The sequence below is a fragment of the Myzus persicae genome, unplaced genomic scaffold (genome assembly GCF_001856785.1).
Source record: "Myzus persicae strain clone G006 unplaced genomic scaffold, MPER_G0061.0, whole genome shotgun sequence".
NCBI classification, from domain to species: domain Eukaryota; kingdom Metazoa; phylum Arthropoda; class Insecta; order Hemiptera; family Aphididae; genus Myzus; species Myzus persicae.
The window spans coordinates 87,261-95,012 of NW_019100802.1; positions in this window are offsets into that span (position 1 = coordinate 87,261).

The window sequence follows — 7,752 nt, forward strand, 5'->3', positions numbered from 1 at the left end:
ATAAACAATAAACATAGTAACTACATGCTAAAAATAATAAAATTATTCTTAAGACCTGTGATTTATTAATTTACTTCTTTCTTCTTTCGTTATATTGTAACTTCACCACAAAACTATACTTTGTAGTTTTTATATTTTGTTTGTGAATATATTATTAAATTTAAGTAACTTTATACCAATAGATATTTGTAATGAATAGTAAATTATTTTAAGTTACAGCTAATGTTTAAGTAATTCTGTTGTTATTTATTTTTCTCTTGTTTATAGACGTATATAAAATTGTACGATTTGCATATAAAAGTAATAAAAATGTTTGTATGAAAATATATATATGTTGTTACAATTTCCTTATTGGGACCAATAACTATAATGGTATATATATATTATATATGTATGATTTTATTATATTTACATTATTATTAGGAATTTGATAGTCTTAGGATTTATTAATTTTATAATCGAATTCATTAAAAAGTGAAAACAATATATATTGATATAAATAAACATTATTTGATGTGCAGTTATTTGTTGAGTACAGTGCTACAAATAAGTATAACAGAAATTGAAAGATATACAATTGTATTGTTTTGCTCTGATTGCTCACCTTTGCGTTATACAAATTATTATAATATTGTCAAAACTGAGTGGCTTATTTAAATCACAATATACGAAAAGTTTTCACACGTTGGTAATAGATCAAAGAAAATGAAAGAGAAAAAAAATCATATCTAGTTTCTGCTTTAAAAAAATTATTCAATTTATAATAAAATAATAAAAATAATAAATATTTTACAAATGGATTCAAATAATGTATATTTTTATTTTTTATTGAACTTGAGCCCGGCGACTAAGGCCATTAGCTGTTGTAGGGGTTGTGAACTGTGGGATATGGTCGAATTGCACTTGTGTTCAAAAAAGTATTTTAATAAAATTATCATGCATTTGAAGGGCTTTTTTCTTTGCTGAATTTGAAATCATTCTCCTAGGTAAATTAAGTGGTTTTTCATGAATATGTATCAATTAAACAAATTTGACCGGTAAGTTGCGTCCCGTTTTGGGGGACGCAAGTCAGCCATATTATTATTATCGATATTATCTTCAGAAATCATTTAAATCGATAGTATCGTGTCACTAAAACTGATAGTTCATAAATTGTAAATTCAGTATGATTCGGTAATGATTTATTATGACAAAATGTTTAACATGCATTTTTTTATTATTTTTTATTATATTATGCTATATTTATTGTGACAAAATGTATAACATGAATTGTTATATTATTATTATTAATAATATTGCGATTGAATTGAACTGATAATTTATTATAACCATTTTCATATTGTTATTATTATAAATTAAATTTGTATCATCAATGTACATTTTTATATCGATTATATCGATATTTTCGGGACGCAATTAGATCATAGAAAAAGGTATACCGGGACGCAAATACGCTATGTCCTTTTTGAATCTTTTTTTTGCGGGACGCAACTCATCTACTGATAATAATTTCGGACGCAAGTAGTATGCTCCCGTTGGTACGGTAGGTTGTTTTTTACAATTGTTACGGTAGGTAGCAAACACGTGTATGTGTGGCAAGGTTTTTAACTACTGTGAACCGGGGTGGTCACCCATCAGGGAGCTAGTAGCTATGGCCGTTACTTACTCCCAGTCGTATTTCGCGACTGGCAGCAGCTAACGCGCCATGCCGAGCCACTAATGTATATCTGTATAGCCTTTAACTATTAACATACATCACATACATAATATTATTTTTAAATGTCCCTTACTTTTAAAAGGGTTAATTTCAGGATTATCCGGACAGTTATTATTTATTTTATAACAAATTTTAGTACAAATTCTTATTTTAAAATTGTTTTTCCTCAAAATATTAGATTTAATTTACTAAATTTGAATGCATTTGAAAAAAGTAGGCAAGTTCTAAGTAGGTGGTAACACTAACCAATCTAGTGTATAGTAGTACCTAGTCCAGTTGTTCATGTTAATACATGTGTTTAATTTGAATGCAACAATAAACCATTGCATGGGAAAAACAATTCTCAGTGTAGTCTGTAGATGATCTGTCAGCATATATCATATATTATGTCATTAGTGTACTATGTTTGTCAGTGGCGCCCAGATAGGTTAGCAAGGGGTGCAACTGCATGTGCTCTCGTGGTGGGTGGGTGGGTGGGTGGGTAGGTAGGTATAGACGCCTATGGTTATAGGTACCTAGATAAAGTATAGGTTAACAATTAGTAACAGTTCAAAAGAACGTTTTTTTAAATAAAAAATGGGTGGGTGGGTGGGTCACTTTTGTTAGTTGCATGTGCTCTCAAAATACTTCTGTGCGCCACTGATGTTTGTTGAGAGACCAGGACTGCGCGGCGGACGAAAACTCGTCGATTTACTCGTAACGGCTACGCGCCACCTGGCAACCGTCAACTGCTCATAATTCGGGACATGCATGCATACAGTGTCATGTTTTGTTGTAGTGATTTCAATTTATATGTTGGAGCGCGTTTCGTGTTATTTTTTAAATAATTAATGAAAAAAATGTGTTGAATGCATCTTATAATATAATATTATTATATGTATTATTATCGTTGGTTTAATACAATAATACGTAGCATATTATTATAACGAACCACACGAACGTTTATTTGAACTCACTGCGTATATAAAATAGTTTTAGTCGTAAAGAGGGGATGTTTGACGGAGTGGCCGTAATACCGCCAGTCGCATTCGCGAAACGGTCCTGGTCTCTCGGCTAACAGAGTATATTATTCTAAATCTAAAATATTATTTTTATAAATAAATTATGATAGTAATATATTTGTTTAACTTTTAGTAATACGGTAGGCGTTATACGGTATAAATAATCAATAGTTTAAAATTAAAGTGAATAGTTTGAAATTGTTACCTAAATTAGAAAATATTATAATACAGGTTCTTAAATGTTTCAAATAACCACAAATATTTTTGAATTACACAAAAAAACAATGTACTAACATTTCAAGCCTTAGTTTGATCATTTTCGCAATTTTAATGAATTTAGTAGACGTGAAATATTTTCCAATTTTTTTTATAATTCTTAATAAAAAAATGTTGCTTGATCAAAAAATGTCAAAACTTCATACAAGGTTCCTCATAAGTCATGACTTCATGAGTTTTTTACTTCAATTAAATTAAGTTATTTGTATTAAAGTTACATCGTACGCATATAGACATAAATTATCATTAACATCGTTTATTATTGCAGAATAACAACCAGTAAAAAAATATGTATTCTTGACCGAATTTAAGTTTAACACCTGACATTTTAAACGAATAGCGCACACAGACGACTGAATACGTCAGGCACAATCTTTATACATTATTTTTATCGCATTGTGATTATCATGATCGAATTCAATTCTTAAGAGAAATTCCTATTACGCATGTGAATGTGAAATATAAAATATTTTATAAAACAAAAAAAATCAACATTTTTGAAGAAATAATTACTAATAGAGGGCCACACCGAAAGAGTTAGAGCCTTAGAGGGCCCACTTGTGGCCCTCGGGCCGCGTGTTTGATACCACTACTATTAGCAATGATTTTAGCAAAAATTAAACTACCCCACCATAATATTAACAGTAGGTAAACTAAATTACAAATGAGGAATGACACTATAAATAAAATATAAAATATCCTGTAGGCCGTTCATAATATGATAAAATTGTTAACGGGGCTGTCTAAGGTTAGAATAGTTTTGATCAAAAACATGATAACTTCATTTGTGTTGATTTTAATGTCTTTTTTGCATGAAATCATCATTAGTGATTCCAATAACACATTACCCATTTATAATATTAAATAAGCTATATATTATATAGTATATAAGATATCACCAGAACATCTTGAACCACCACCAACACACCCATCCGCCTATCGTTATATAATAGGGGGACAACCTCCCCTCCTAACTCCTGAGGGGTGGGTTCGGCCCCACTGTTCAGAACACCTAAGTCAGCTGACGCACACTTGGTGCGCACTCATCGAATCCTACCTGGCTGAACGTAATTTTAGAGCCATACATGAGGAAGCAAAAACTTAATGGAAGAACATTTCAGCCGGAGTACGTACCGCAAGGCGTAGTATCCTCGGTCCCATTTTGTGCTTATTTGACACAACTGACTTTCCTGCAACTAACTATTCAATAATATCCATGTTTGCGATGACACTGTGACAGCAATAATCCTAATTAATGAAGATTGAAACTGATCGACTTCGATGGACAATTAAGAGGACGCTTCACGAGAATTATTATTGTCTCTGTCCTATACAAGTGTACAGCAATCACGTTTAGCTTCTTTAGTTTAAAAATTAGAGTGAATCGAACTATAATGGAAACTTTATGGTAAGAACATTGTCTGTATTTGTATGTGGGTTTTTACGATGGTTTAATTTTTAGCAAATTCTGAGTATATCATATAGCTCACATTAAAAATTCTCCTAACTCACTCATAAACTGAATTATCGTACAAAACGCACATAACAACACAGATAATGTTCTTACCATCATGTTTCATAAATCATAATAGGGCGATTCACTATAATTTTTAAAATGCGTGTAGCGTTGAAAATCAAAATTAATAGACGATAGTGAACAATTGCGGAATGTAAAACAAAAATTATTTATATTCCAGTTTTGTTGGATCAACAGATCATCCCACAGAATCATATTGTAAAATATCTAGGAATGTATTTTGACACATGACTCAACTGGAAACATCATGTTCGTCAGAAAAGAACTGTAAAATGAGGAGAAAATGAAGAAACTTTATGGGTCGGCCGAAAGAAACTCCTAACATGACCTTATAAGCAAACGTATGCAGGGATAATTAAACCAATATGGACCTGTGGAATACAACTGCGGGGTTGTACCATTGAGTCTAACATTGAGACTATTGAGCTCTCCCGAGACCTCTCTCTGTACTTTTGTCTGTCTCAGCATAACGGTACGACAGAAAAGATATTATTCTGAATAAACAGATATGATGATAACCATTGTTCAGGACGAGATGACTATGTTCGTCCGCGAACAAGGCTAGATCAATACACCAAGCTGAAATTCAACTACGCGATAACACTTAAGACATACGGCGTATTAATTGTCAAATGCCACATGACTTAGTATTAAATATTAGGCCGAGACCAGAGCCTCTCCACCGAGAATGATAACCTAAACATGTCTTATTCATATATCCACCAAAAATATGTATGTATACCTTTTTAAAAGTATTAATAAAAATCATTGCTTTTTATAATAAAAAGGGCTGGGTGGTTTTTAAAAAAACTGACAAGAGACTATATTATAATGGTAAAGAATAAAAAAAACTCACCACATTGATTATTGTATGATTCAATACATTTTTGGATGAAAGTTTTGAATTTGAAGTTTTGGAGATTTTAAGTTATAGTTTAGTATGAATATTGAAATATATAGTAAATTTAGGTATATTTTAGAAATAACGAATATTTTACATGCACACGTGACACCAAGTGAGCTAATATGATTATCTGTGTTGTTTGTAGTATTCCCATATAGATTGTGAAAAATAAGTAATTAAGGTAGCCGGTAGGCACCTATATTGGAAAAAAATTAATACATAGGTAATAATATATTGTATAACTAGACGAGATAAAATAATTCAGTCAACGCGTTCGGATGATAACTGCATTGAAAAATTGGTACTCATTTTCATCACTAGATTACGCAGCTATATTGGTTATTTTTATTAAATTGAATTTCCAGATATTGGTATTAAATTAATAAATTGAATCAGCAGATTTTTTACAAGCGATTCTTTTCCAGACTAGAAAACCACCAAAATCCGTTTATTAAAGTCATGCATTATCCCTTCACTTACTGTAAATTCTTGTCGTAGATTGAAAAGAAAATGGTGTCGCGATCTTCTGATTTAATCCTCAAACGTATCACTCCAAAATCTCAAGCTAAGTGTCACTAGATATTGGTTTTTTACCGACGCAACCCTAATATGTTGTATCACACTACATCACATGACACATAATATTATATACTTATGGTCTGTTTTTTTTTTTGTGAAGATGCCTCGTGAATTGATCTTGTATATAATATTCTTATTTCTTATTAAAAAAAACTTCCTTTTTCAGATACCCTACTTTTAGTTTTCTTTATTCTCGTGACAATTGATCACAACGCTATTTTGGATTTGAGGGTAGTATAAAATGTTAAAATTATTATTGAAAATTTAAATTTAATTTAATATTTCTTTAAATCTATAATTGTATCGAGTATAACAGGTATATTAATTATATATAAATATATAATATTATATAGATACAGTTTTAAATGATTATGTTTCCTTTATCGTAAATATTGTGCAATAAACAATAATGCTAATGCAAGATACTAAATGATAATTAATAATTATAATTTATAATCAAATATAATATTTCTATAATGGTGAAAAAAAATGATTGAAAACATCAGACCAATTATTCAATACAATTTAAAAACCCAGTTTTTATTGAATATATTATTTAATAAAAATAAAGGTTTTTATTTCCAGTACGAGACCAATGATAAAAATGGACTAAAATTAAATGTAATTTATGTAGATATATATTAATCATTTAAAAAAAATAAATGTAAGTAATTATATTTTGTTTTGGGGGGAGGGGGCATTGATATTATTTGAAAAGTACAAACCCTATTCTCGGACCTTCGTATAAGTATATTATACTTAGAGAGCATTATTGTCGGACTACCGAGAAAAACAGTTTCAAGAATCAATAATGCGATTTAATGGAACAATGTGTAGACAACTACGTTATCAAATATTCGAATGTAGGTACCTATAGTATAATCTATTAAGTATTAACACTGATCAATTTACGGTATATAGCATAATACACGTGTATAAGTAAGTATAGAATAGTTGTGGTACGATATTTAAGATTCTGAGTGGAGCGATAATAATATACCTATTGGTTTTACAATTATATGTAGGTATGTGTGTGTATTATTTTTTGGGAATCAAATACGCCTTGATCCCCAACATTGAGGGTAGTTTCTAGTAGTAAATTGGATCTAGTTGCTTGTTGAAGGGGTTCAAAAGTAAAAACTCCCAGTAAGTAATTTTCAGAAAAATTAAGGAAAAATAAAAATTGAGGGAAAATGGGAATTTTTAAGCTAGGTGTACATTGTAGTGTACCTAGACAGTAGTTGGTTGCCTATACTTCTTACTAGTCTCTAGGTACCTATATACACCTTAACATATTACATTGCAGATTATTAGACACAGAAGAATATACAACTAAAAATTACGCACAAGTATTGTATATTATAATATAAAAGTATTGCAATACCTAATATTAAGTGATGAACATGGTACCTCCTATATAATATTGTGTGCATAACGCGTCATGATAAATTATCTAAATCTCACGCAACAATAACAATAATAGGACGTATTAGGCACAGTGTCTGGCGGCCGAGGGAAAACGATATTTAAAAATGATATGAAATAAACATTTATAACAGCTTATGACCTATAGTAGTCGAGGGCACCTATTACCTCCTCCACGACGACTGACGACTACTACTCGCGTACGGTCGGTCGGTCGGTCGGTCGGTCGGTCGGTCTGTCGGTCTGACGGTCTGTCGGTCGGTAGGTGCAATCACGGCGTGGCGTACAGCAACTACGCGTACGGCAGTGCAAA